Consider the following 27,878-nt stretch of genomic DNA (forward strand, 5'->3'; position numbering starts at 1 on the left):
TCCTACATTTTGCTTGCTGAGATTTTAGAATGACAGATGTGTCTTCACTGCTCCATTTTAATTATTTTAAATATGATGTAAACTGCTTTGAGGTTATATTAGCAAAAGAGTATACAGGCAAACCTCATTATATGCTATTTGCAGTTTTGTGTATCCACGGATGTCAAATAGATACCCAACCTCCTTATCTGTGGATACAAAAGGGTTAAAACCATGTATCCATGGTTCCTAGAGGGCTGGAAATTACTGGAGAGGTTATTTGTGGCCGCCATTTTGTCTGCAGGAACCATTTTGTGGCTCATTTCATTTAAAAAATATTAAAAATTTGAAAAAATCTGTGACTTTTTGGGAGCATGTAGAACTTTTGGGGGACATTTGGGGGGCATTGCTGGACACCAGGACACCCAAGATACACAGTAGGGCACTTTATTTGTCCTGTTTTTCCTTTATTTTTGAATGTTCATACTACATTTCTTGAGTCTAGGAATCTAACCCCAGCGATCCGATATATTCAATGCCTCATTATCCATGGTTTCACTACCCGAAGTAATCTGCAGGAATGGAACCCTCGCGGATAATGAGGTCCATCTGTATATAAATGTACAGATAAATAAATAAATAAATAAATTTGTCCCAAAATGTTATGGGCTTCTGTATGTATGAAGTGTGCAGAGTCAATTGCATCTGTGTAAGCTGTTTCTATTGAGATATTGCTGGTCTGTGACTGTAATAAAGATTATTACTACTTAATTGTACGTGCTAGAAAGAAAGAAACAAAGGATGTGAAGAGGGGTTTGGTGTGAGTACGTGCAGAACTCTGATCTGTATTTGAAAGAACACATATACTGTTCTTGTGTTTGTGTCAGTGCACGAAAATGCAGAGCAGACAACTCAGTCTCAAGCAGGTGAGCATTCAATTTAATTTTATTTAAGCAACTGGAAGGCATTCTAGAAAAAGAAAAACATTTTCCAGATGGGGAACTGTCAGACTGAGACTAATCCCATGAACAATCAGGGAATCCATGGCAGAGAATTTAAGACAAATGCAGGGTGGATAATTCAAATAAGTCAACCAAGCCAAAGTCAAGACATACAGTATAAAGCAGCATTTGGTGACTGAATTATGCATATACATATAAGGCACTCTGGAAAACATTCACCAATTTTACTACATTTACATTTCCCCCACTTCATACACAAATATACACAAAAATACTCTCACAAACTCAACAGGCACAAGAAGTAGGGACACACAAACATATTTTCTTACTTTTACAGACAGAGAGAAACATGAAGGCACAGAGGCAGGGGACACCAAACTGATCTGACTGTTGCTGCCCGCTCGTCTGTGTTGAGCTCTCTGGCTGTGTACAATGCTCCCTTCACTGCTCATCCTCTTCCCATGCCCAACCCAATAACGGCCCAAGTGCATAGGCAGAGAAACAGGCAGGTGAGCAACAAGCTCAAGTGGGTGTGAGCATAGTCAGGCTTGGGAAGATTCTGATTAGCTACACACTGCATCATGTGGGTTTTAGCAGCAGGTTGGGAACTCATTGGTCACAACCCTTCTTCATCCTAAGACCAAAGGGTGATTAACAACAAGTTAAAAACAATTCAATAAAAACACAAAACAGAACAAATACAGCTACTAATTTAAAAAGAGCAAGAAAGAGCTCATTAGCTAAAAGCCTGAATAAAAAGGGCAGTCTTTATTTTCCTCCTAAAGGCTGGGAGCCATGAGGATCTCAGCTGAGAGTGAGTTCCACAGCCTGGAGGCAACCACTGAGAATGCCCTGTCCTGCTTGCTCAGCACACAAGCCTCAGCAAGAGTCAGAATGCAGAGTAGAGCCCTCCCAGCAAATATAGTCAGGTGGCTGGATTCAGCTGGTAAGAGTTGTGACATTGCTGCAGTGCATATGTAAGGGATGTGCATGAATCAATTTTTGCGATTTGATTTGAGTTTGAACAGAATCAGCCTGATTCAGTTTGAGCTTGAATCTGTTGCCATTGAATCTGGGTCAATTCTATTCAAATTTTATTCAATTTTATTCAATTTAACATTGATTCAACCTTATTTTGAATCAAGAGCCCCTGGTGGCGCAGTGGTAAAAAAAAACTGCCGCCCTGTAACCAGAAGGTTACAAGTTCGATCCTGACCAGGGGCTCAAGGTTGACTCAGCCTTCCATCCTTTCGAGGTCGGTAAAATGAGTACCCAGAATGTTGGGGGCAATATGCTAAATCATTGTAAACCGCTTAGAGAGCTCTGGCTATAGAGCGGTATATAAATGTAAGTGTAAGTGCTATTGCTATTTTTAAGGGCTAGGGGTCACCAAAGTGGGTTAGATAGCAGGTCCCCAAGGGTGCCAACTGCCCCCCAACCCCCAAAGGAATCAGGCAAAGTGGCGAATTTTTAGGAATGTTTATGTGTTGTGGATTCTTGGTTGTGAAATGATTTTTTCATAGTGTGGATGCTCAGTTGTGAAATAACTTTCTTCATAGGGATTCCCTATGAAGAATTTATTTCAGAACCAAGAATCCACACATAAAAATTCCTAAGAATGCACCCCTGGCAGTGATGGCAGAAGTTCAGAGGGGACAAAATGGAGGCTCAAATTGCCAAATCAATTTGAACTAAAATCTGGTAACCATCCTCAAGGGTGATTCAACTCAAGGTTAGGAAAAAATATCAGTCAGGGGTGGAGCCACCATTGGATGAACGGGTTCAAAGAACCCTGGCCGCTGCCAATCAGGGGCCACGTCTTGCAGCCCCGACCCCCCCACACATCTGATGTCAGATGTGGGGGGTGTTATTTCACTCCCAAATGGGCCTTTGCAACCCCGTTTGGGAATGAAATTCAACTCAAGGTTGAATCACTTGAATCACTCAGATTCAAGTCAAATCAATTTAGCCATTAATCAATTCGCAAATCCCTAATATGCAAGCCCTGCTCTAGATGATTCTGCCTTTGGAGTTTGAGGGGCATCTGCAATACGGCCTTTTCTGTGAAGAAGCCCAATGTTTTGAGATTATCCCGAAAGATGTTTGCCTAGTACATACCATTTGCATCCTTTATATATTTATTTTTAAAGCCTGTTTTATTGGTGGGGGGGATTAATTGATTGATACATTGGCCTCCCACATGAATGATGCTGATTTTGATGCTGTTGCTGATTATGTTGACTTGTTTTCATTGACATTCCTTTTACTATTGTTATAACATTATTTTAATAGTTTTAAAACTATTATATAATTTTAGTTTTTTATTAAACATATACAAATAATATATTAAACATATAAAACTAGTATTAAACATATACAGTTAAACAATTTTAATTTTGTATTTTAAACGACTTTGGGTACATTTGCTAGGAAGACAGCACAAAAAACTTTTTCAATAAGGTTTAGAAGTAAAACCAGCTAAAATGTAAAAAAATTAAAAACAAGCTAAGCAAAAAAAATGGTTTTGCCACTTGCTTATTTGGAATAGTAAAGAAAGCAAAGCAAAACAAAATGCATTAGTTTGGTAGAAATAACTGTACTTTATAAAATCTGATTCACTAAGGAAGCAGAATGTACATAGGAACATAGAAAACTGCCTTATACTGAGTCAAACCATTGGTCCATTTGGTTCAATGTTGTCTACACTTACTGGCAGTGGCTCTCTGTTTCAGGTAGGAGTCTTTCCCAGTCCTATCCGAAGATGCCAGGGAGTGAGCCTGGGCCTTTCTGGCATGCAGATATTCCGCCACTGAGCTACAACCCCATCATCTAGCATAAGCCTGCACAACATAAGGTCCAGGGACCGGATCTGGCCCATAGGGACTTTTTTACTGCCCCCCAGATAGGAATATCCTACAGCATAATAGGCTTTGGAAACTGCCTTACAGTGCCATCCTATGCATGTTTATTCAGAAATATGTCCCACGGTGTACCCAGTGAGGCTTACATCCAAATAAGCATGAGGTTGTGTCTAGTGATCAATAAGATGTCTACTGAAACCTAGGATTTCAGCCGGAAAGCAAGAGGATTTTAGGGAGAGGAGATGACTTGGCATTTGATTGAGTTGGCATGCAATTCCAGATGCCACACTGACTCAGTAGTGATAAGGCCTATTTTCTGGCCAGTATCCGTGGTTAAAAATGGTCAGTTCCTTAACTGGGGGCAGAGATCAGCAAGTAACTAAAATTAATTTCATTAATATTATTAACAATAATTTATATGTACCAATTAATGTGCTGAAAATGGACCTGTCCCCCATACACCAAATCATGGTTGATTCCAGCCCACTGGGGCATTTGAGTTGTTCACCCTGCACCAGAAACCACGAATTCCTTCACGAATTTCAGCAACAAAGCATTTGGTAACATCTTTAGTGAAGTTAGCTCGCTCTCAATTTAAAATTGCCAACATCAGCCATGTATACAGAGAGCAATCTAGTCTCCATCTGAATTTGTTTCAGCAAAGCTTGTGTTTCTACATACTGAGAGACAAGTGCACAATGTTTTCTCACAGGCAGCCTTTTTTTGGCACATCTGAAATGCCTCACAATTATTACAACGCAGATGATATGTTACTGTGTTGTTGATTAATAACATATGTATGCATTAGTGCTTTGGGCAAAATAGTTCTAAAATGCATAATTACATTCAACATCAAACAAATGATTCGGAGTAAACAAATAGTTTGCCTTTAGTCATCATGGTGTTAATTTAAGCTTATTGCTAGCAACTGGCCAGTTACAATATAACTTCTCCTTCCACTAAAGTGTTCTCGGCTGATTTCACTGGAAAGTGGAGGTAAACATTCTCCAAATTTTAGTTGTGGAAAGACATCTTATGTCTCTGAGGAGCCCTTTTCTTATCTCTAGACAAAAATCTAGATTAAAAACAGCAAATTCCTGCAGGTTTTCTCTACTCATTATCAGCCACAAGAGCTGTAGCTTGGACCATCACCTGTCAAGGGCTCTTAATGACCAATTGCCCACATCCTGGGAATTATCTATTGATTGCCCATCTCCTGTACAGGTGCTGAGCTGAAGTGATTGGAGAGTGAACCAGCTGTGATAGCTGGAACAGAACATACTCAGGGTGATGGACAAGTGTGTATCTTTGTGGTAAAAAGACTGCATCCTTCACATGGAAACTGTGTAGCTGAAGGGAACAGTTAGATATTGGTGGAAGGGTAGCCATGTGACAAACCGCATCGATGGGCAAATAAGAAAAGAAAAAAAAGTGGCTGTGCCAAGGAAGTTTTGTTCTTCACCATGTCCTCTCAGTTTTTCTGCAACAAAGATGGTGGGGGGGGGAGGAAAGAGTCTCAGGGGGACAGTGGGACCCAACTTCACCTTTTGTCCCAGAACCCACACCAACCTTGCTATGCCCTTGTATTTAACATAGTGGGACTTCCATCTAAGTAAAATATGCCTAGAAGTGTTCTGTGAGCAAAGGGAACAAAACTATTGAGAAATCACATCAATTCTAAACAAGAGGGGTGGGAGGTGGGGAGTGAGATAAAACCCTGTACCGAGTTACTATACTTAATTGTTGCACTACTCAGAAGGAATGAGAATTGTTTGAAAGGATAAATACAACAAAATTAAATTTGTGCTCCTTCTAACACTTAGTAAGGGAAATTATGCATTTCCCACACAGCCTAATGCCAACTCCACAGGGATTATATTACTATTTATTGTTTTCTTTGCTCAAATAAAACACCTGTCGGGGTCATCTATTTGAAGAATTTTTAATATAGCAGCCTCACACTACAGAGAGTGAAGAATGTTTATTCTGGTTAGATTGTCAGATTCTCTCTCCCTTCCACCCCTGAGGTAGGTGCATAATGATTTAATAACAGAAACAGCATGCCCACAAACCTCTCCACCCCGTATTTAAATAAAAACCTAATATATTTGAGATCTGGGTGTCAGTCTGTACTGTTACTTCAAGATTTCTGGGTTATGAATAGAGCAGTATCCCTAGGATACGGCATCCTTCTTTTATAAAGTCCTGTCTTATGGTGTCAGAAGTCACAGAATTAAAAACAAAAGCAGCATAAATTGCTGTCAATCATCAAGCCCTTTCATCTGCTCTTGACTTCAAAAGGCATTCTGCTTTCTAAATGGAAGGATCAATCACCGCACATTACATCTGCTGTTAGGAACAATACTACCATGCTGCCAGCCAGCTCCGGGGACAGCTAGTGCAATTTTAACATTGAAGGCAAACCAAACAAACATATCCAAGCAGTAAACCTGTTGTGAGCACCTAGGCCACACTGTTCTTCCACAGAGACGTCCAGTCTTTAAAAGATGACATAATAATGTGTCTCTTCCAGCCTGGTTGCCATGGACATTGATCTGCTATTATTTCCCTATTTAAATTTATAACCTGTCCAATTCCTTGGGGTTATACAGATATGACAAATATTTATATACCACTTTTCAACAAAAGTTCCCAAAGCGGTTTACATAGATATAAATAAATAAATAAAATGGCTACCCTGTCCCCAAAGGGCTCACAACCTAAGAAAGAAACACAGGATAGACACCAGCAATAGCCCCTCAAAGGATGCTGGGGATGGATAGGGCCAGTTGCTCCCCCCTGCTAAATACAGAGAATCGCCACTTTTAAAAGGTGCCTCTTTGCTCGGTTGGCATGGGTTGGTTTAAAAAGGATTTTAAAAGGTCTAGTATAACCAGTGAAAAGCACATTAAAATAGTGGGAGTATTTGGCAGCGGGGGCGGGAGGGAGGATATGCCAAGTTTTCAGCGAGCATAATGCCAGCTAAAATAATAGGCCTTGCAGATCTTATGAAATATTATCTGGGTGGGGCTTAAGAAACTCAAATTTCTCCAGCGTGTAAACATCTCTAGAGTCCCCTACAGCCCTGGTGGATGGTATTGCTATTGGTCAGTGTTAGAGGACTAGCAAGGGGGTGGAGCTAGGAGAAGGCAGTCTTTATCTTGTAAATTGTTATTTCAGTTTGACAAGTGGCAACATGGAAAAGATAAAGTGGAAGGGATTCAGATAATAGCTTCCCTACCATCAATCAGCACCATTACAGACATTAACCCTATTCAGACATTACATTGAACATTCATATAACAAGTGTACAATGTACACAGGTGCAGTGATCCATACATTATTTTGAACACAAGTACAGCAGTACACTTCCTATCAGTAACATGCATCAGGGCCTGTACCCAGGTTCATTTTTAAAATGAATGCAGGTACAGCCATTCACACAAAATCATGTACAAGTGTACAGACATCTGTACACTTGCACAACAAAATGTCTGAACAGAGCTATTTTCTTCCTCGTTTGTAACTATTTCCGACACATTTTTATATTTATAGTTCAATTTCCATACCAACATTCATAAAAACTTACTCCAAGAAAGTTTTCAAAAGTTAAAAAACAACAATAAAATCCACAGAAGTCACATTAAAATAAAATTAACATTACAACAAACCATAACAATACACACAGAGCAGCAACCATATAATGAAGAGAAAGAGAAGCAGAAGAACAGGAAGACCAGTAGCCACAAAGAAACAAAGACCTGAACAAATAACATGAATCATTTTCATGGTTGAGATGTTTGGAGGGCCGGCTTCAGGTTTCAATGGGCACTTGGCAAACTGCCCTCCCTGAACTGCCCCCTATAGGGTATGCATGGAGAAAGTGGCCACTAGTCAGTGATGGTCTCAGGCCCTTCTGAGTGGGCCCTTCTGAGTCTTGAGCCACTGGCATCTGGCCAGTGATGTGGAGTGACCCTTGATGCCAGCCATGGTGGTTTCTTTTTCACAGAAATGTTTCATTTATTTTAAATACCCCTGCCTTTTCAACCTGGTAACCAACATAGCTAGTGTAAGGACCCAAAACAGACTGTATAAAGATCACATAAAATCCAGCATAATCAAAAATGGAGACAAAAATAATCTAAAACAGCAGCAGATAAAACTAGATAGAAATAAAAGCATCATATCACACTCTCTCTCTCTCTCTCTCTCTCTCTCTCTCCCCAAAGGCTTTATTGGAAAAAATCTTCAGCAGTGTGTATCAAGGAAGAGGGATCTCAGAGAGTGATTCTTGGTACAATAAACAGCATGTTACAAAAGCAAGCTCCTACTTTAATCTGAAACAGTAGAGGGCATACTGTTTTAACCTGTGCGCAGAACATTGCCATTGTTAAGAGGTACACAAAAGTAAGTAGGGATTTGCCTGGAGCATGATTCAAAGTGCAGTTCAAGCACTTTTAGTTTGAAAGAGAGCTTTAAGAAATGCATGGTCAGCATGGTGTTGACCATGCAAATGGCGCCCATGCATGTGCAGACAGCAATGTGCATGCTGATGCCATGCAGGGGGTTATTGATATGCGTGCCACCCCAGCAGGAAGCTGAATGGGGTGGTAGAGAACAGGAAAGGACCTGCTCTCCTTTTTCTTAAAGTTCCCTTTCAAATTTCCCTGAAAGTGCTCAAACCTCACTTCGCACCACTATTCAGGCACATCCCTGAAAGTAAGCATAATAATAAATGCTCTTAAACTTGGCTTTTAAACCTTGATGAAGTTTATTGACTGAAATCTGTCTCTCTCCCAAACACACACTGACATCCAAAGTGACACTCCTGCGTCTTATAGCATTCTTTTTCTTCTTACTTTGATGGACGACTTTTTAAAAGTGCTAGTCATTATATGAGCATGAAAATTCACCTTCTGGTAGAAAGAATATGCAAAAATGTGTAAGAGAAGTAAATCATGCAAGGCATAAAGAATGCAACTCATTTAGAACACTTTTGGATTAAGGTTCAGATATATTCTTCAGGTACAAAATTTAGCCACATGCTTATCCTTTGCATCTATCCCCAAATATCTTCCTTGTTGCTTCTTCCCCACAGATCTCCTTCCTTTCCTCTTAGCTGTCCATTTCCTGACACTCCAACCCCTCCACTATATCGAGCTCCACACAAGATAACACTACATGGCTAGAAGTATAAAGAAACAACAGGATCTTCCTTCACTGTTGGAAAATTTAGAAGGAAGTAGTGGCACTTTCAATCACAAGTAGTGAGCAATCGTAGCAGCAGGATCTAATGGGCTCTGTCTGAGAGCGATTTGAGAAGATTGGTTTTGACGGGGAAGCGTCACCATGAGAAAGCATTTCCTCATTCTTCAATTGTTACTAAATTTTATAAATGCATTCTCATATGGCAAAACTGAGATTCATTCATGTGAAATGCAACCATGTTTCAAATATCAGATTGACTGTGGCCAAGTTCCAGGTTACTTTTACAAGAAAAAGCAACCACAAAAGAATGCAAAAGCCAGCCACTCATCAAAACGGAGTGTATAAATGCTACTTGAGCATCACACTATATAAGATGGTGGGAGCTACCTTATTGTGCATGTGCCTACCTCATTCACATATAAATGCTAGGAGGGAGATCTAATTCCATTTTAAACAAAAAAAAAAGTATATGTAGCTGTCCTCTCCTCCTCACCTTCCCTTTGTTCCGTCACTTCAGGTACTATTCTCCTCAGCCTGACTCACTTCCAGTATTTGAATCAAGCTGAAGATAAAAATATCTGAAAGAATGCAGCATGATAAGGTGTAGGGGGAATTCAGTTCAGCTATTTGTTATAAAAATTGGCTTCCTCTCTGAGTGCTTTATATGTGAATTAGTAGGTGAGGCCTGTCATTGACTGCGCATTTTGTGTAAATGACATAGCTAGGGAAGTTCAATAAATCAAATACAGGAGGCCCTTTAATATAGCAGGGGTAAAATTTGTGGGAACTGAAATACTGGAGTGTTTCACCTAACCCCACAAATGGGGTTAGGTTCCTAGATAAACAATCCACTTTTGTGGCAAGAGTGGATGGAGCATGGTGGTGGAGAGGGTGGCTACTTAAACTTTAAACCTCCCCACATATCAGCTGAGAAATGGGGAGAGTGCCAATTTAAACTTTAAAACTCTCGGTGCATCAGCGGACACCCGGGAGGGTTTAAAGTTTAAGTAGCCACTCACCACATGCAGGCTCTCGCCACAAGATGGAATGTTTAGCTAAGGAACCTAAACCCATTTTTTGGGTTAGGTCAAGGGGGGAGAGTGGCAATTTAAACTTTATACCAATTTAGTTGGGTAGGGATAGAAAACTGGAAATAACCAAAACTAACCCCCATGATAATTGGTATACAGGGAGGGGGCCCAAGAACCACCTGTATATGTCATTAAATTTATTTATTAATTTGCTCGCAAAGGGAAGTAAAAGAACAGTTTGAAATTTGTAGGATTTCAACTTCAAACACTATTCATTTAGAAAAATTAACCATATATGATAAATCTGAATCATGGTAAATTTGAATCTAAGAAAGATCCTTTTTTTCTTGGACATGTCATTATTTTGGAATTATTGATCTGATCATTGCGTGTTAAAAATCTGTTGAGAACAATAACAGTTAAAATACTATTATATTCAGAATTACCTTTTTTTAATCATTTGAATCTTCCCCGCAGGGATATTCCAGTGTAAAATGTAGTGCATTCCGTTAATTTCAGTGGCATGATTGTGCATACAAAATTTGGTATCTGTTGGTCATCAGGAAGTATGACTTAATTTTGAACAAACAAATGCTCCAAAATATAAAATAGATGAAGCAGACATGTGAATAAAACAAATATGGCTGTCCTGGTGACATCTTCAGAGTGATAGTTTTGAGAGATTTCTAACAACCCTGGTGGATGCTACCAGCCATGACACAATCGCAGACCTAACCAAACATACCAGGAAATGTGAGCCGAAATGTCTTTATTTCACCGAATGAGCAGGGCTGTTCATTTGTAGAAGAAACACATTTTTCGAGACTATGGGGAATCTTGAATGCCACAGAAAACAAAATGACATGGGAAAACACTTATAAATCAAGCAAAATCCATTTTTAACCACACGCTTAATAAAGCCATTTTATTGATCTGTATGTAGGGGAGAGAAATATTGAATTTATTTTGAAAGATTTCATTGGGGGAAATGCTTTTTAACTAAATATGCCCATCCATGAGCTAGATTCTACAAAATCTCAGGGTGAGGGGACTGTTGGTTCACTCTATTTTCAAGATGGGGAAGGAACAGAAATATGTTTAGAGGCATGGCACAGAGGGAGTAAAATTGTTGACATCAATCTGCTCAGCTAACACAACTCAAAAGGGACTCTTGCGTCTTCCAGATGTTGATAACAGAATTCCATTCATTTGCTTCTCATGTCTTGTACATGCAGCAGATGTATGTTCATAACGATGTTAGCATTAATTGTACAGTTACATCTGTCCTACATTATTGCTACTTCACCTCTTTCTTTCTTCTTCCACAAACTGGAAGATACTGGTGCTTATCACCAGTATCTTCTGATCTCTGAAATCTCAACTGCTCATTTCTTTATTCTGCTTATTAATGTGACTCAAAACATGGCAATTTTTAAAAAGCCCAAACATTTTATTTGCTTGGACCCAGCTGTTGTTGTGGGCACAGGAGCTCTGATGCATACAGAGTTTTCCCATCTGGAAGAACTAATCTAACAATAACTGAATGGAGAGTTTTACACATGTACAAAGTTGCACACAGAAAGCTTACATAAATGCACATGTGCACTCACACTGAAAACTTGGGCACGCATACTGAAAATGCACTTGCACATCTGCAAGAATTCTATGTGCATAGCAGTTTTGATATGGGGGGTTATAATGGCTGTTTTTTTTTTTTAAGTTTCATTACTTAACATAAACTACTTTGGCCATTTTGTTTCTGGAAAGGTGGGACAGCATGTTCTTATGTAAAACAATCAGAGAAGTATCAGAGAAAGGTACTTGCAATGTAATACAGACTGCACCTGTTGTCCCTTAGCTTAGGTGCTAAGGAAGTTTCAGGTTGTCTAACAGATCTTTGTGCTGCATTGACATCATTTTAAAATAAAACTACAAATGGCCGTACTTCAGTTTTCCCACTAGGATGCCTTTTGTGACATTTTTTCAACCTGCCTTCTAGTGTCAAAATTATTACATCAACAAACAAGGAAGTGGGACACATTAGGCCCCATCAGTACAGCTGCTCAAATCTCCCAAACTTGATTACGTGTCACTCTTGATTGATGTCATCACAGTACCATACCAAGTTCCTAGGGGCGCAGGGGAAAAAAGCACAAGAACTAGAGTATATATGAATAACTTACTTCAAACAGAATCAATTACCCTTGCAGCCAATTTCATTGAGGGATGGGGTGTCCATAGCCCATAATTGCACAACGTGGGAATAAAGGGCTTTGTGGGGGGGGGGAGATTAAATTTCTCCCAAATTGTAAATCACTCATTTTCAATCATTTCCATCACTATGAGGGATTCCATTGCTACCTATAAATGCTGTTCTTGACATAAAGAGGCAGAACTTACAAAAGTCATGCCAAATGTTGGGCAGACAGATGCTATGCACCTGTTGTGCCTGACATATAAATCAAAAGAATCAAATTCTATCCTCAATTGCCCCCATGTAGTAAGCACTGCATTTGATGCCATCATGTGTGGTTGAAATGTGTTTGAAATGTGTGTTCTGTGATGGGAGGGACAGATTTCCTTTTACTGTATCAGGGGCGTAACGAGGCTGGAGTGGGCCCAGAGACAAAATTTTAAAATGGGCCCCTCGCTGATACACACACACACTCACTTCACTTGTGACTTGCCTCTGGGGGGCCCCTCGAGGCATGGGGACCCCCAGACAGCCGCCTTCCCTTGCCTAATGGTAGTTACGCCCCTGTACTGTATGCTTCCGCAGTGTCTTTCAAGGCAGGGGTACAAAATGCACTGTAAATTCCAGTGCAAAACTTGTGTGCACTCTGTGAGTGCAGTGCAGCATGTTCCGGCCATAGGGAACAATGGGGAAACTCAAAATATCCCATTGTGGTACCTCCTAGGGACATCCCATGGGTAGCTCCTAGGGACACCAAAGTGGGCTGGGTGGTAGGGCATGGCAGGGGCTAAATTTGTTTAAAATCACCCGCTTGCCCATTTCTTTTGTGCGTTGGGTGGTAGGTAGCACCCATCATGTAGTACTATCCATTCCACTTTGGTTTACCTAGAACCTACCCATTGGCAATGGGGTGTCTCAATTCCCCCCATTTTTCACTATGGCCGAAACACTCATTTTGAGTTGTTTCATTGAAACAGCCAATTCGACTGCTGTTTCAACGAAATGTTTCAGCCATTTTGAGCTCAGAACAAAACACAAAACGCATTTTGTACACATTCCTACTGAGAGCCACTTATAAGTGCAAGCAACCTTTCTCCTAAAACAAATAAGCCCAGGAAAGAGAAAGGGTTCTCCACCACATGAGGAGAAGGCAGAACCAATTTCCTCAGTTGCCACTGCTACCAAGGCTAGCCTATCATTTGGCAGGGTGCTTGCACGTATTATTATATATATTTTTACTCTCAGAGATGGCACAATTTGAATTTTCTGTCTCAGGCACCAAAAGGCCTTAGGCTATATCTGACTGGTAACATGGTGGACCCTGTTGCTTTTCACAAGACAAGTGCTCAGTCAAAGCAATATCCCATGCTTGTAACAGAATTCTAGACCAGTGAGACATTCTTACCCATGGCCTGTACTTTCCCAAGCTATCATCTATGTGTGACACATTGCCTTGTTCAGTGTTTAGCTGGACTCTCAAAGAAATGAATCTCTATAAACTATTGAGTGTGATATTCATCTGCCTTTTTACAAAAGCAGAATTTCTTTTAAGAGCCATATATAGTAAAGTAAAGTGTGCTGTTGAGTCGATGTTGTGCCCTGGTGACCACAGAGCCCTGTAGTTGTCTTTGGTAGAATATAGGAGGGATTTACCATTGCCATCTCCCACCCAGTATGAGGACGATGCCTTTTAGCATCTTCCTATATCGCTGCTACTCAATATAGGAGTTTCCCATCATCTGGGAAACATACTAGTGGGGATTCAAACCAGCAACCTTTGGCTTGCTAATCAAGTCATTTCCTTGCTGCGCCATTAGGTGGCATATAATCTACCATTATTATGCATGGGCATTTTGTCTGTCAGCTACATTTAAGTTTCTGCATTTAAAGTACATTTAGGCATGTACCTAGTGGAGTAGGGCAATATGAACTGTCAAATATATTGCTACATATCGAGGGATTTGCACTGTCTGTTTCAGAAAATCAACTCAACATAAAGCGACTATGGAGAGTCTTTTCTCTCTCCAAAGCGTTCCTAGTCTCAAACAAGTAATTTTTTAATATAAAAAAATCCACCACTGCACAAGAATAAGTTTGTGCTGATGCCTGAAGGAGATTTACATTTCAGTTCCAAAAGGAAATACAAATTTGACATTCAGTGATTCAAAATACTACAGAGAAATAGAAGTGCCAAAATGAAATTTTTTTAGCTTTATGCTCTGTCCCAAATCTGCCAGTTCAACACCTCTTAGCACTAAAATGCTCATCTGTCACAGTCCATATTCTGTAGGAATCATCTAAAAGCATGCACCAAACATTCTCCCCTGACAGTCTAAGCCAAAGTGAGCTTAGAAACACAGAACCAAAGAAAGAACATGAACTCACACAAAGGTACAGAGAGGGGAAGGATGGTCTGATGCAAAACAAGTCGAAGGGTTGCTCTCCTGCTAACATGAGCAGTTGCTCTCCTGCTAGTATGAAAGAGTACAATGATGCAGCACAGCACCTTGAGAAGGTTGAAACAATCCGCAGGAAGCCTCAGCTCAAGAAAAACATGAAGGCATATGTTGGGGACACCCTGACCCCAACATTAAACCCAGAGTCACCAACCCAGAGTTATAGGGAATCCAGGCCTCTGTCTGATTCCATTTTATTAAAGGATCAATTAATGCCTGAACTCAAGGTGAACTGACCAGTACATGACTTGCCTCTGAGACCAATGGTAATTGCTCTGTGAAGGAAGAGGCAATCCAGCATTGTATTCTCAATGTTTGTGAAATGGGTACTCAAAAGAAATACAGTGGCCAAGCTTGGTCTATCCAAATGCTAAAATTTAACTTACTATCAGATAATGTCTCTGGAAGAAGCTAGAAGTTGAGTTTGCATTTCCTCCTGCAAAAAGGTCTATGTTAATCCTTGTTAATGATTGCTCTGCTCTGCCCAAAGGGGATAATCCTGTCTCTTTCTCTAAGAGATCCACTATGTAGAATTAGTAGTATTGTTACACCCAGTTGCTGTCTTTAGGAATGATTCAATCATTGTCTCACACCTATCGCTTCAATTCTTATTTGCTAACACCTTCTGGGATCAGGTGCCAGGAACTGGGGACAAGAGATGATGCCTATTTGCAAGCTCAGAGATGCAGATTTGTTTTGGGCAAATCTCAATAGAACAATCTCCTCCCCAAAACAGCAGCTAACAGAAGATGGGATTCAGATCTCCCTTGATTGAGCTGATATCCTGAACTAATATCAATAATTAAACGACAATATCCAGAGTGTAACAGCAAATTGTCACCTTTTGTGGATCCAGGAAGGATGAGGCTATTTTGAATAGACTCTATGAAGATTAAAGGAAGAAACAACTATAAAGAATGGAGCTCACTGAACAGAGAGCAAGCAAGCTTTGCCTAACCAGCAGATCTGTGCTCAAGAGTCATCCCAGAGTTTGCGGCTAAAGCTGTGGGGCTAAACGCAAGAACTCTTTTCCATGGACAGCAACCACAGATGACCCCCGCAACAAGTGAGAAGTCCAGACTACCCAGCCATGGTGCTCTCTCTCTCCACTTTGCTCTGAGCAGCTGCCCCCAGCCTGCTTGAAGCTTGCACCCCAGGCTCCTGTTCTCCAGCCCCCACGTTTCTCCTCCATTTGAAGCCTGCATCATTTCCAAGCTCCAGCAATGAACAAGTCCTTTGAAGCCTTCATGAACCTGGTGACATGCCTATCCAATGTACAGGTCAGCCTGCTCCCTTCTAATCACTGCCATCCCTCTCCTAAGACCTCCCGTATTCCTTCTTTCTCTGCTTCTCTCTAAATGTTTTATTAGGATTTGTTAGATAGCTGTGATTACTGATTGCACACACATGTTAGCTAGGAACATTGCACTACACCTTGAATCGCAAACATGTTTTTAATTTGGATGACCTGTTTGAATTTTATCCTGATGAGCAACTTTCTATAATAAAGCCCACTGAACTTTCTGAGTGTGTCTCCCTTTATCTCTGTTTGTGCGCCCAGATTCTACATGGTCACCATCTCCAAGAACCAATTCAGTTTGTGTATGATGTGACTTTGCCTCTTTCCCTCTGAGCATATACAGAGAGTGAAACCAGGTGTAGTTCACAACATCTGGTCCCTTTTCTAAATGAAAGGAAAGGTGGTTTAAGCTTTTAACCACCACCAGAAGAGTTGTTATTGTCTGCCAACTAAAACACCTTATGACTCCAACAAGAGTTTCATGCCAGAAAGCACTAGGTGACTGGTCCTCTGTGCAAATTTGGTTTCTGGAAATGATTTAAGTCAGTCCATGGAAATGAAGCACCCCTCTCTCCTCACAAAGAACCACCAACTACCTGTGAGAGAGAGATGAAAAAGGAAGTTAGGCAAAAAAAAAAAAGGCTCCATCACTAGCTCCACCTGCTGTTGTTCTTAGTGTTAAACTGGAAAAAGGCTCTCCTTCTTCACACAGAAATACCAGCTGCCTGTGAAGAGGACAAGAAAGAGGAAGAACTTCTTGTATTGTAAAAAAAATAAAAATATGAATTTTGTACACCACCTAGGGGATCTACGGATGAAAGGCAGTATATAAATAAAATAGAATAAAAATAAAACACCCAGGGGTGATTCTCACGCTTGCCAAGAGCAGGTACGGAGGGCACGGGGAAAGGCTGCTTTTAACTCACCTTCCCCCCAGATGACCAAGCTGTCCATCTTCGGCACTCTAGAAGGAGCACAGAGGGATCTCCAGTTGGAACTAGTTGTTCTGAGCACCACACACCACACAATGCAGTGTGCATCATCTGCAGTGCAGTTGGGGATTCCCCCATCAGATAGGCACTCTAGGTGCCCATCTCTGTGTCTCTTTGGGCTGCACACAACCTGAAGAGACACCTGATACCCGGCAACCAGCTAACAACCGGGTTGTTTAAGAGGGCTAGGCTGTGTAGAGGCTTCCGGATCCGTGGGGATCCTGGTGCTCTGCATGACCAGCCTAACCCGGGCTGGTCTGGTCATGAGAACAGCTGCATGGTTCTAAACTAAAACATCTTTTAGTTACTGCGCGTGGGTTTACCCCACATTCATTTCATAAAGATAAAATGTATCAAAGTATGAAATCTCTTTCTCCAGCCCACTGATGGTCCCCGTATATTTCTCAGTTAAAGAGGTACCCAATTGCAAACGTCACTGTCCTGCTGAAACTCTTTTAAGAATCTACACAGAAGGAGGGGAAAAACCCCAAATCAGTCTTACAAACTATGAAAGATCGTGAACAGCCATATGTATCTGGTGAGGGTGTTTTATTCTCTGCAGATTGTTAAAAGAGTTTCAGCATGACAGTGACTTTTTGCAATTGGGTAACTCTTTTAGAATGCATCGTACTTCCCACCAGGTTTAACTAAGAGCTACTGGCATGTGAAAGACCAAGTTCTAAATGTATACACCTCATGCAGACTTAAGCTTCTGTCAGTTTACATTTTCCTTTGTACAACACAATAGGGCTTTTTAGAACATATGGTTCTCAAATCTTAACTGCTCTTGTGCTAGAGGAACTTTGCTTTAAAAAAGAGAATTACAGGGTTAGCATCTAAAAGACTTCAGAGATCTAAAGGAAATCATGGTAGTGGTTATGGTGGTGGTAATAGAAGTACATTCTTAGCAGTTCCATATATATCAAAAAAAGAAAAAGAGCATAATGGGAACACTCGTCCTCATGTTATCAAATCTATTCAGAGTGACAGTGAGTGGTTTCAATAGATTTGATTTATTAATCCAATAAAGTAATATTTATTTTGAAATATCACTAAAAGTAACATGGCACTATTCATGAAGCCAAGGCTTCCTAACAATGACAAAAAATTACTTACAGATTCATAGAATGGCCATGAATACTGTGTAGCAGCACAGGTGCTGGGGCTGTGTGTGGGTGTGTGTAGATCTGTAGTAATAATGACTGATCAGCAGTTGATCAGGAAGGGCGAGCAGAGCAAGACTAAAGCCAACACCACTTGCACTCCTCTCCAAACAGCTGATTGTCATGTTTATGGCTTTCCTAATAGGGTTCTGCTCATATTGACCAGGCACTGGAAGAGGGGAAGAACCATTCACCCAGCACCTAGCTGCAAATGCAGATCTTCCTTCAGCTAGAGTTATACAAGAATTTGTGGGCTGTATCAAGGCAATAATCTTTGAGGAGATGTGATATGGAAGTTCTGTCTGTGGTGTCTGGTCTGTGAGAGCTCCTTTAATGCTGTAGTGATAAAGTGATAAACACAGGGCAGCATCACATGTTGGTATCCTTGAGCAGCTGTCTAGGGCCCTCAATGGTCCCCTGTGCCAATCTCTGAGACCACCTCTGTGCCCATTGCACAGAGCAGTGGTGGTGTGGTGGTCTGTCTCAGCCAAGAGAGTTGCACCCAGCCCAAGCAACTCCCCTCAGTTGAGGAAGCCATTCCCACCCCATCGCCATGCTGCATGGAGAACACTGTATTCCTGTTTCCTCAATGCTTATTCCTTTTCACCCCTGCCCAGTCTCTCCCCAGTCCCCTCTGTAATCCTCTGGGGCATAAACACACCAATTCCTCCCCAAGTTACATTTAATAGGGGAAAATTAAGAAGCTGCATGAACACACACACAGGGTGGGTGCAAGAGAGACCACCCACCAAGGAGGACTTTCTTCTGCTAAGGAAGGGTTAACTCTCTCCTTGGATTGTGCCCGTGTAGACTCTTTTCACTTCCTTCATTGGCTCTCACATAGAAAAACACATTGATCGTGCTTCCACATTATGTTGTGATGAGAAAAGGACAACAACATGACACCACAAGCCACAGCCACAGAACAACTACAAGAACTATCATTTAGATAATAATAATAAATAATAATAATAATTTGATTTCTTTACCGCCCTTCCAAAAATGGCTCAGGGCGGTTTACACAGAGAAATAACAAACAAATAAGATGGAACCCTGTCCCCAAAGGACTCACATTCCAAAAATAAACATAAGATAGACACCAGCAACAGTCACTGGAAGTACTGTGCTGGGCGTGGATAAGGCCAGTTACTCTCCCCCTGCTAAATAAAGAGAGTCACCATGGTAAAAGGTGCCTCTTTGCCCAGTCAGCAGGGGTAGGTCAGTATCATTAGTTGATAGATTAGGGGAAATGGGAACTGAGGCTGAGAGAAACAGGACTGCCTAATGCCAGGTAGCAAGTTCATGGCTGAGATGAGATTCAGATTGGGGGATTTCTGATTTTGAAGCTCATTCTCTTAGCCACTCCACTCTAGGTACTCCTTAGAGTTTTGTCATTATCCCCATGGGCTGCTTTTCCAATACGAGAATAGTCAATAGATCAACGACAGCCAACAGGCCACCTTTGAGCTGCATCTGTCCTCTTTTGCTCATTTCCACACACACCACACAGTGGATTTGCAAAGTGCTCCTCACGTGGCAAATGCAGGCATGAGCAAACCTTAAGTGCTAAGCATCCCAGATAACTCTACCATGCATTCCACAACATTTATCCAGAGCTGGATTTGTATTAGTGCCTTTGCCCATGAACATCAGTGGTACAATTTATCAAACACTGCTGTGCTGTCTCATTCAATATTAATGAGGAGATGCGCTCATGTTTCTCCCCCACAAGCCTTGCTAAGATAGATGGTGCTTGTGCAACAGCAGCACCTGGTGGACTGTGCTTGAAAAATGACATCTGGGTGGCTAATAATCTGAAATAATCCTTTGATCATTAGCAGTATTCAAGAAGAGTTGTTTAGGGAACAGCTTTGTTTTAATCTAATTTACACCATTCACAGACACTGCCAATAACCACCAATGATAATAGAATCATAAAGCTGGAGAGAGACCTTGTACATCATCAAATCCAACCCCCCGGTTGATGCAGAAAACCTTGGACTGCAGCATCCCCAACAGATAGCTGCTCAAAAGTAAAGACCCCCAGTGAAGGGCAGCCCATGCCCCCAATAACTGCATCGGTTGTGGAACTGCTATTACCATTAAGAAATTGCTCCTAAATATACCTCCCTGCAACTTAAGCACATTATTTCTAGACATGCCATCTGGGGCAGCAGCAACCAACCCTTCCATTTGAAAAAAGGGACCGCATTCCCCTTAAACATTTCTCTAAATGAATAATAAAAAATAACAATAAAGTTTATTATTTGTTAGCTGCCCCATAACAAATTGTTCTCTGGGCGGCTTACCACACTACATTAAAACATAAGATAAAAACACACAACACATTAAATCATAACAGGCAATAATGGGGCGGGGGAGAAAATACAGTGGAAAACATTTTTTAAAAATCAGTTAAAATCAGATCAAAATTTTAAAAGCCTGTGTGGGGGGAAAAAGTTATTAACCTGGTGTCTAAAAGAACAAAGTGAGGCATCTAAAAGAACAAAGTTTTGCCCCGAACCTCACTGGGGAGGCTATTCCATAAACGAGGTGCAACCGCCAAAAAGGCCCTCTCCCTAGTAGCCATCCGCCTCACCTCACCAGTTCCAGTAAATGAACCCAGTTCCTTCAACTCTTCCCTAACAGAGTTTGTTTTCCAGACCTCTGACCATCTTTGTTACCCTTCTTTGAGCTCATTCCAATTTATTTACGTTGTTCTTAAAGTGTGGAACGCAGAACTGGACAAGTTACTCCTGTTGAGGTTTGACTAGTGTGGAATACAGTGTATTTGTATTTTTGTATTTTTACATTTATATCCTGCTCTTCCTTCAAGGAGCCCAGAGCAATGTACTACATACTTGAGTTTCTCTTTCACAACAACCCTGTGAAGTAGGTTAGGCTGAGAGAGAAGTGATTGGCCCAGAGTCACTCAGCTAGTTTTATGGCTGAATGGGGATTTGAACTTGGGTCTCCCCAGTCCTAGTCCAGCACTCTAACCACTACACCACGCTGGCTCTGTTGGAACTATCACTTCTTGTGGCTTGGAAACGATGGCTCTATTAGCACAGCCTAAAATCATAGTACTCTGTTTTTGTAGCTGCATTGTACTGCTGTCTCATATTCAGCTTGTGCTCCACTGATATATTTTTCACATATGCTACTGCCAAGCCAGGTATTCCCCATCTTATGTGTAGGCATTTGATTTTTTTTTTTTGGGGGGGGGGGACTAATTACAAAACACTGCATTTGTCTCTGTTGAATTTCATTTTGTCACTTTCAGCCCAGTTTTCCATTCAATGTCATTTTGAATTTTACTCTTGGTCTTCTGAAGAGTTAGCTATTTCTCCCAGTTCTGCAGCATCTGCAAATGTGATGAGAATTCCCTCCACCCCTTAATTTAAGTCATTGATTAAAAAAAACCCTGAAGAGTACTGGGCCCAGGACAGAGGCCGGCAGCACCTCACTCAAAACCTCTATTCATTCTGAAGAGGTGCCATTGATGAGCACTCTTTGAGTACAATTTTCCAACCAGCTGTGAATCCACTTGATTGTAATATCATCTAGCCTGCATTTGATCAGCTTGCTAGCTAAAATGTCATTGGGCCCATGGCCAGATGTTTTGTTGCAATCAAGATAAATTACATCCATAGTATTCCCACAGTTAACTGAGATAGTAACCCAATCAAAAAGGAAAGTATTAGCCTCACAAGGTTTATTCCTCACAAACCCATGCTGACTTCTGCAGACGTGCCGTTTGTGTGTGTGTGTAGATCCTACTACACTTATAGGAGCTGCAAAGGAAGAGTACTTTCTCCAGAGGTAGCTTTCCACATCATAGTGTTGCAGTGATGGGACAACCATGCAGTTTGGACTGTTCAATCCTTTGCAGCTCTAACAGTTACAGAAGCCTTTTCAGGTCTTGACCTGGCTACATCCAAACAACAGCCCTTGGCTACACCAATTCATATTATAATCCAAGCACTGAAAGTGCATTATTGTGATTGCTATGACTTCACTAAGACCACTAATGAGCATGTACATATTTCCGCCTGCTTCCTTTGTAAAGTAGAACCAGTTGTTCTTTTTGAGGAATGGAAGCTATGTGGTCTGAAGGAGAGCTGTCTCATACAACACCAGAAGCAATCATTCTGTAGTTCCCTTTGTACATTAAATTGTTTATTTCTCTATATCAGTTTCCAAGTTTCCTTCATTATTTCTCTGTTCCTACTCCCCACAGGTTTCCATTCTAAAATGATATCCTGTAAACCATCTGTTGCCATTCAGTATACATGACCCAGATGTCTCTTGTCTTTATTAATTCTGCCAGTAACTGCATGCCAATTTTGCCTTTAATTCTTCATTTAGTGCTTCTTTGGGGCAGGGACTCTTCAGATTGTATGTGGATCATGCTTATGTTCTGGCATTCCCCTGCATGAAATACTGTTTTTATATTTTTGCTATATTTTCATATCTTTGCTTTCAATCTCAGTTGTTTTGCTTCCAAGAGAACAAAATCTGAAATCAATTTCTTCCTAGTTATCTCCCAAACTCACTCTCTCTCTCTCTATATATATATATAATTACTCTTATTATTCTTATTAGTGCATGTGTCCCTTAACCTCAAAAGTCCTTAATTTATTCATAATTAACAACAATAACCATAGGGATGGGTATGTGTATATCTAGAGAGACTAGCTTTGTATGACACTTTGAGGCACACATGGGCTCCACTGATTGCAAGTGTTTACCAGTTCATTTCAATAATATCTATGCAAAACATGACTACATGTCAAATGATAACAGGTCAATGACATCATCCACCAATGACTGTAATATACTACAGTCTTGCATGCATTTCTGATGCATAAGCATCCATGCTTCAGAAGCATAGGCATTAGCGCTAGCAAACATGCTTTCTTTGGCTGCACATGTGCACTATTAATGTGGATGTCAACAAATATTTATACTCTATTATTCAGTTGTAGGATTCTCAAAAGTTCTACTTCCAGCTGTTCAGAGTTTTATTAATCACCCCTAATCTAGTAAAATTAATAACTCCTAATCTAGTAAAACAATCCTAGAGCTTTATATCATTTAAAATACTAGCCATGGTCATCTGGACTCGGCTAGTTGTCTTCAACAAAAGCTTGTAAACAGCATCTACATGAAAGTCAGGGTTCTAAGGCCTGAATCACAATTGCTAAATTCAAATAAAAGAGTAAGCTTTGTCTGATATAAAGTAAGACTCAAACATCTGAATCCTAATTTATAATACATTGCTCTACTATTATAACCAGAAAATGGAGGGAGGTAGTACAAAAGAAATTTCCCATTCATACGGGTTTTTCTTTCATGGCTCAAACGCTTCTCAAACATTATCACTTCTTTCCAGCTTATATACTCTGGGGTTACAAAGAGCTGCTGTTCCAATAACAATAACATACTGATAATGTTAAGAGTGCCTAATTGTTTTAATACACAGTGCCTTTGGGGCACTGCACTTGAAAATTATTAATTCAGGAATATGGCGCATTTTCATTTGATAGCACTAATGGCAATAATTTTGAGTTCAATACTAAAGCAATTAAACAAAAACAAATGTGCAAAGAAGTAAACCCAAAACTCAAATGGAAATCAGTAGATCTGATGAATTTCACAGTTATTAAATGGATCTTGCACATACTTACTGCACTTGTTAAGGTCAACTGTCTCTTCTTAATGCCTACAATTTCTGCAAACGTTGCATGGTGATCTGCAGAATCCATTGCAATTTAAACTGGCAGGTGTGTGATTAAGTATATGAGCACAGATTCAATTCTGTCCCATATTACGGTTCTGCTCATCAATGCTAAGCCATAGTACTGATGGGCAAACTGCGCCACTGTATCCTGCAAGTGCCTCACGTCTCATCTAGCAACACTGTTTCTGTGCAATGGTGTAATCATTGTGCATAGATTTAGAAATACGTTTTATAAGGACTAGTTCACATATATACTGTAGGTTAATCAGCTGACTTCAGCAACATCAAGTGATAACCTGCATGTATGAATGGTGCTAGATCACGTCTACCACCACAGATTGGATTTTCATACCACTTTAGACACAATACTTTTCAAAGGATCCAGCTTGCACATTTAGCTTTGTGAAATGGATTCAGCACATTCAGCAACCGTATAGTGGAAATCAAGTGGCATGCATGCCTTTGTGATCCAGTGCTCTCTTATAAAAACATACTTGATTTGTTCTTCTTTGACCTGCCTCCAATCTGAAATAAAGGTACATATTAACCACAAATCTTCAAGTAAAGCATAACTTGCTTCATTTCAGGCTGAGCTAATGGAAATACAAATTTAAACGAACTTAACTTCTGGCCCCTTGCTTTGATCAAATGGAACAACCAGTGAATAATGACCAGAGTAGAGCTGTGTTACATAGATTTGAGCCTATACTCCAGTAATATTCTGACCCCAAGAGAGGATCACATTTTCATGTTAATTACTAGTCTTATGACAAGGCAAAAGCTTTTGCATCCATTTTCTTATTTATTTAAAACATTATTGCTGTGTCTTTCCATGTGCTAGAAGCAGCACACTGTGAAATAAAAGCCAATCCCATTCAAATTTAAATTGCAACAATAAAATCATAAGAACAACCAGCAGCACACAAATTAATCTACAATCAAACTGCCCAGCCCTAGTCATTAAAAAAAACAAACCCTTGCAAAACAGGCTTTACATTTTTTTCTAAGAGTCAGGGGGTAAATCTATTGAGAAACTGTACAATAATCTTGGGGCTATAAACTTCAAGTCTATAACCTCTGTTTTGCTGTAGATGTTTTTATATCTGCAAAGATCATGGCACAGGGCCATAGAAGGTCACAGTAGGGGGAGGGGGTTGGGAAGGGAGTGCTTACATTGGCTTTAAACTGAAAAGGTCTGGCATGTCACAAGCTAATGCTTACACATAATTTGCTGATATAAGAAGGATGGGCCATAAGAAACAGGGAACTCCCCATCAGAAAAAAAAAAGAAAAATGAAAAAACCCCTGTGTCTTTGCGTTCCCTTTATGCAATAAGAGCCTTGGACTTAGTCCCCTAATGTATTTATGCAAGCAAGAGAAGAACTGGTTCTTCTTATGTCGCTTCTACACAAGCTATGTACCCTGTTTGTACCCCAAATCCTGCCATTTGTACTGTACATAAGAGCACAGGAAGCTGCCTTATACCAAGTCAGACTATTGTTACATCTCACTCAGTATTGTCCACACAGGCTGGCAGCGGCTTCCCCAAGGTTACAGGCAGGAGTCTCCCCCAGCCCTATGCTTTGGCAACGTACTGTATGCTTTGGTAGTTTGTTGGTTCAATAAAAAAATCTTGTCCTATTTAAAAAAAAAATAATCTTGTCCTATCTTGGAGATGCCAGCAAGGAGGGAACTTGGAACCTCTGCATGCAAGCATACAGGTGCTTTTCCCAGAGTGGTCCCTGTAATACCTGACAGTCCTGTAATATCTTACAGTCCTCACACGTGTCGTTTCCCATTCCAAAGTAAATTAGGGCAGACCCTGCTTAGCAAAGGGGACAATTCATTCTTGCTACAAGACCAGCTTTACTCAGTCGGATTTCCCTGGAGCATTGCTTTAGTTGGCCCCAATAAAAGCATTGCTCTAGTTTGGCTTATAGTTGTAGTTTTGGCTTGTATCCTACTCTTCTTCCAAGCAGCTCAGAGCCATGAAAATGGTTATGTTAATTCTAAGAACAACCCTGTGAGTAGGTTAGATTGAGAGATAGGTGACTGGCCCGGAATGCACCCAGTGGCTAAATGGGGATTTGAATTCAAGTCCCTTGGGCTGTCATCCAACACTCTAAGCACTGTGACTCTTCAGCAGAGGCGTAACTAGGGAAAATGGTGCCTAGGGCAAGCACTGAAATTGCGCCACTGTCCAAGTAGGAATGATGGGACTTGTAGTCAGCAATATCTGGAAATCCCTGTTAAAAGGAACACTGTACCATCTAGACATGGTTGTTGATCAAAACCTGAAAACATGAGCCATCTCTGTAAAAGACTTAGAACAACAGTCAAGAGTTATGCGAGGATTCCAAGTGTCATTTTCTCTGTCTCCTCTCATTCTTTAAAAAACATGACTTTGTCCTAGAGGATCACCTGCCCAAATAGCCACTAGCAAAATAGGGGAAGAAGAAGGTGGTGGGGTGTGTGTGTGTCTATAAACCAGTGAATGATTCCTGCCAGCCTTTGTCTTATGATGACTGTTGGCTCATGATGGGGTATATGTGCATTCACCACACTAGTGCTTACTTTGACTCCAAGAGGGAGGAGGATACATTAGTTTGCCACACTAGACAGAGGAATTTGCAACAGGAGCAGATAGCCAAGTTCTGCCAGGGCCAAAACCAGCCCCTGCCAAACTAAGAAATCATTGTCATTTGCCCCTTCCTGTCACAAGCAGTGTGCTGTTCTTTTATTATTGACTCTAACTCTCAGATATCCCAGTCATGGATGGAAAATTCAGGGTCAATTTACACGAGACACATTTTCTACATGGAAGTTTCTTCTGTGCAGGTGCTGTTCAGAAACCCATGTGTAGTGATCAATACATATGTAACTATTCCGCCAGGGGCATAGCAAGGTTGGAATGGGTCCAGAGACAGGATTTCAAAATGGGCCCCCAGACCCTCAAAGTCCAGGGCCTCCACACACCCCAGGCCCCCAAGGATTTAAGTCTGATATTTCAAAATAAGTATGCTACCTGGAAATACATTTCACTGAATACACGCATGCACACTTCACAGTATATAGTGATATACATTGAGTACTATATATTTGTGCTACTTTTAATGCCTAGAACACATTAGCAATGCTAATTATTAAAATGGACCCCTTGCTGCAGATTAGCAAATGATACTTTCAACCATGCAGGGTGAGCCTATGTTTGTTTTCTCAGAATTCTGAACAAATTCAGTAAAGTTTGATTCCAGGAGTCTTTTCACACCAGGCTTTTAAAGCCCTTTAACACACATCTCCTCTGGAATAGAGGTGCTGCATTCACATGTTGGCCCGATTTACCCTGAAGTCCCTGCAAGTTATTGGGGAGCAGTTCACACACAAGAAAAATAAAATAAAATCAAATAAAATCACAACACATGCTTCACAGTTCTCACTCAGACCTTCTGGATTGCAAAACAACTTGAACATAAGTGCATTTATGAATGAATGAATGAAAATAAATAAAATATACTTGTTCCAGAAGTGTTTGTAATTTTCTGACATGAAACAAACCACCTATAGGCCTTTTTAGATAGTTTTTGTTTTTAAAGCCAGCACATTTTCCAGTCTGTTTTAAATTAAATATTCAGAGACTTCTCAGTCTCGCCCCACCCCACCCCATATCAAAGCCCTATGGCAAGCAGATCCCTATATATGGGGGTAACCACAAAAAGGAATTCACAGCCTACCTAGCAATAGCTGTTCTGGATGGTCTGGTCTGGGCAGAGGGTCTGCTGCCTGCTTCCTCCTTCCTTGCTTGGGGCCTACTCGAGTTCAGGCTTCAGGGAGGCCTACTCGGAGGCCTCTCTGGAAGCCCCGCCCACCTGCCGATCAGCTGAGAGGCGGGGAGAGAAGAGCTCTGTAGTTTGCAGGCCTTGCCAATCCTAGGCCTCTTTGCCGATCAGCTGGAGCTGGAGAAAAGTGGCTGAGGGGCCCTGGGGCTGGGC

General features: G+C 40.8%; 1 protein-coding gene and 1 long non-coding RNA gene across 13 annotated transcripts in view; both read right to left on the reverse strand.

Annotated features, from left to right (window-relative positions):
* Positions 1 to 27,878, reverse strand: part of RBMS3 (RNA binding motif single stranded interacting protein 3) — a 1,053,558-nt gene that overhangs the window by 222,939 nt on the left and 802,741 nt on the right. The gene's annotated exons all lie outside the window — the stretch shown is intronic.
* Positions 909 to 27,703, reverse strand: LOC128329396 (uncharacterized). Its single transcript, XR_008309638.1, has 2 exons — positions 27,621 to 27,703; positions 909 to 1,575 (listed from the first exon to the last, which is right to left on the reverse strand). It is a non-coding gene; the product is annotated as an uncharacterized LOC128329396 (long non-coding RNA).

This window comes from Hemicordylus capensis, chromosome 6, assembly GCF_027244095.1.
Source record: "Hemicordylus capensis ecotype Gifberg chromosome 6, rHemCap1.1.pri, whole genome shotgun sequence".
In the NCBI taxonomy this organism is placed as follows: Eukaryota; Metazoa; Chordata; class Lepidosauria; order Squamata; family Cordylidae; genus Hemicordylus; species Hemicordylus capensis.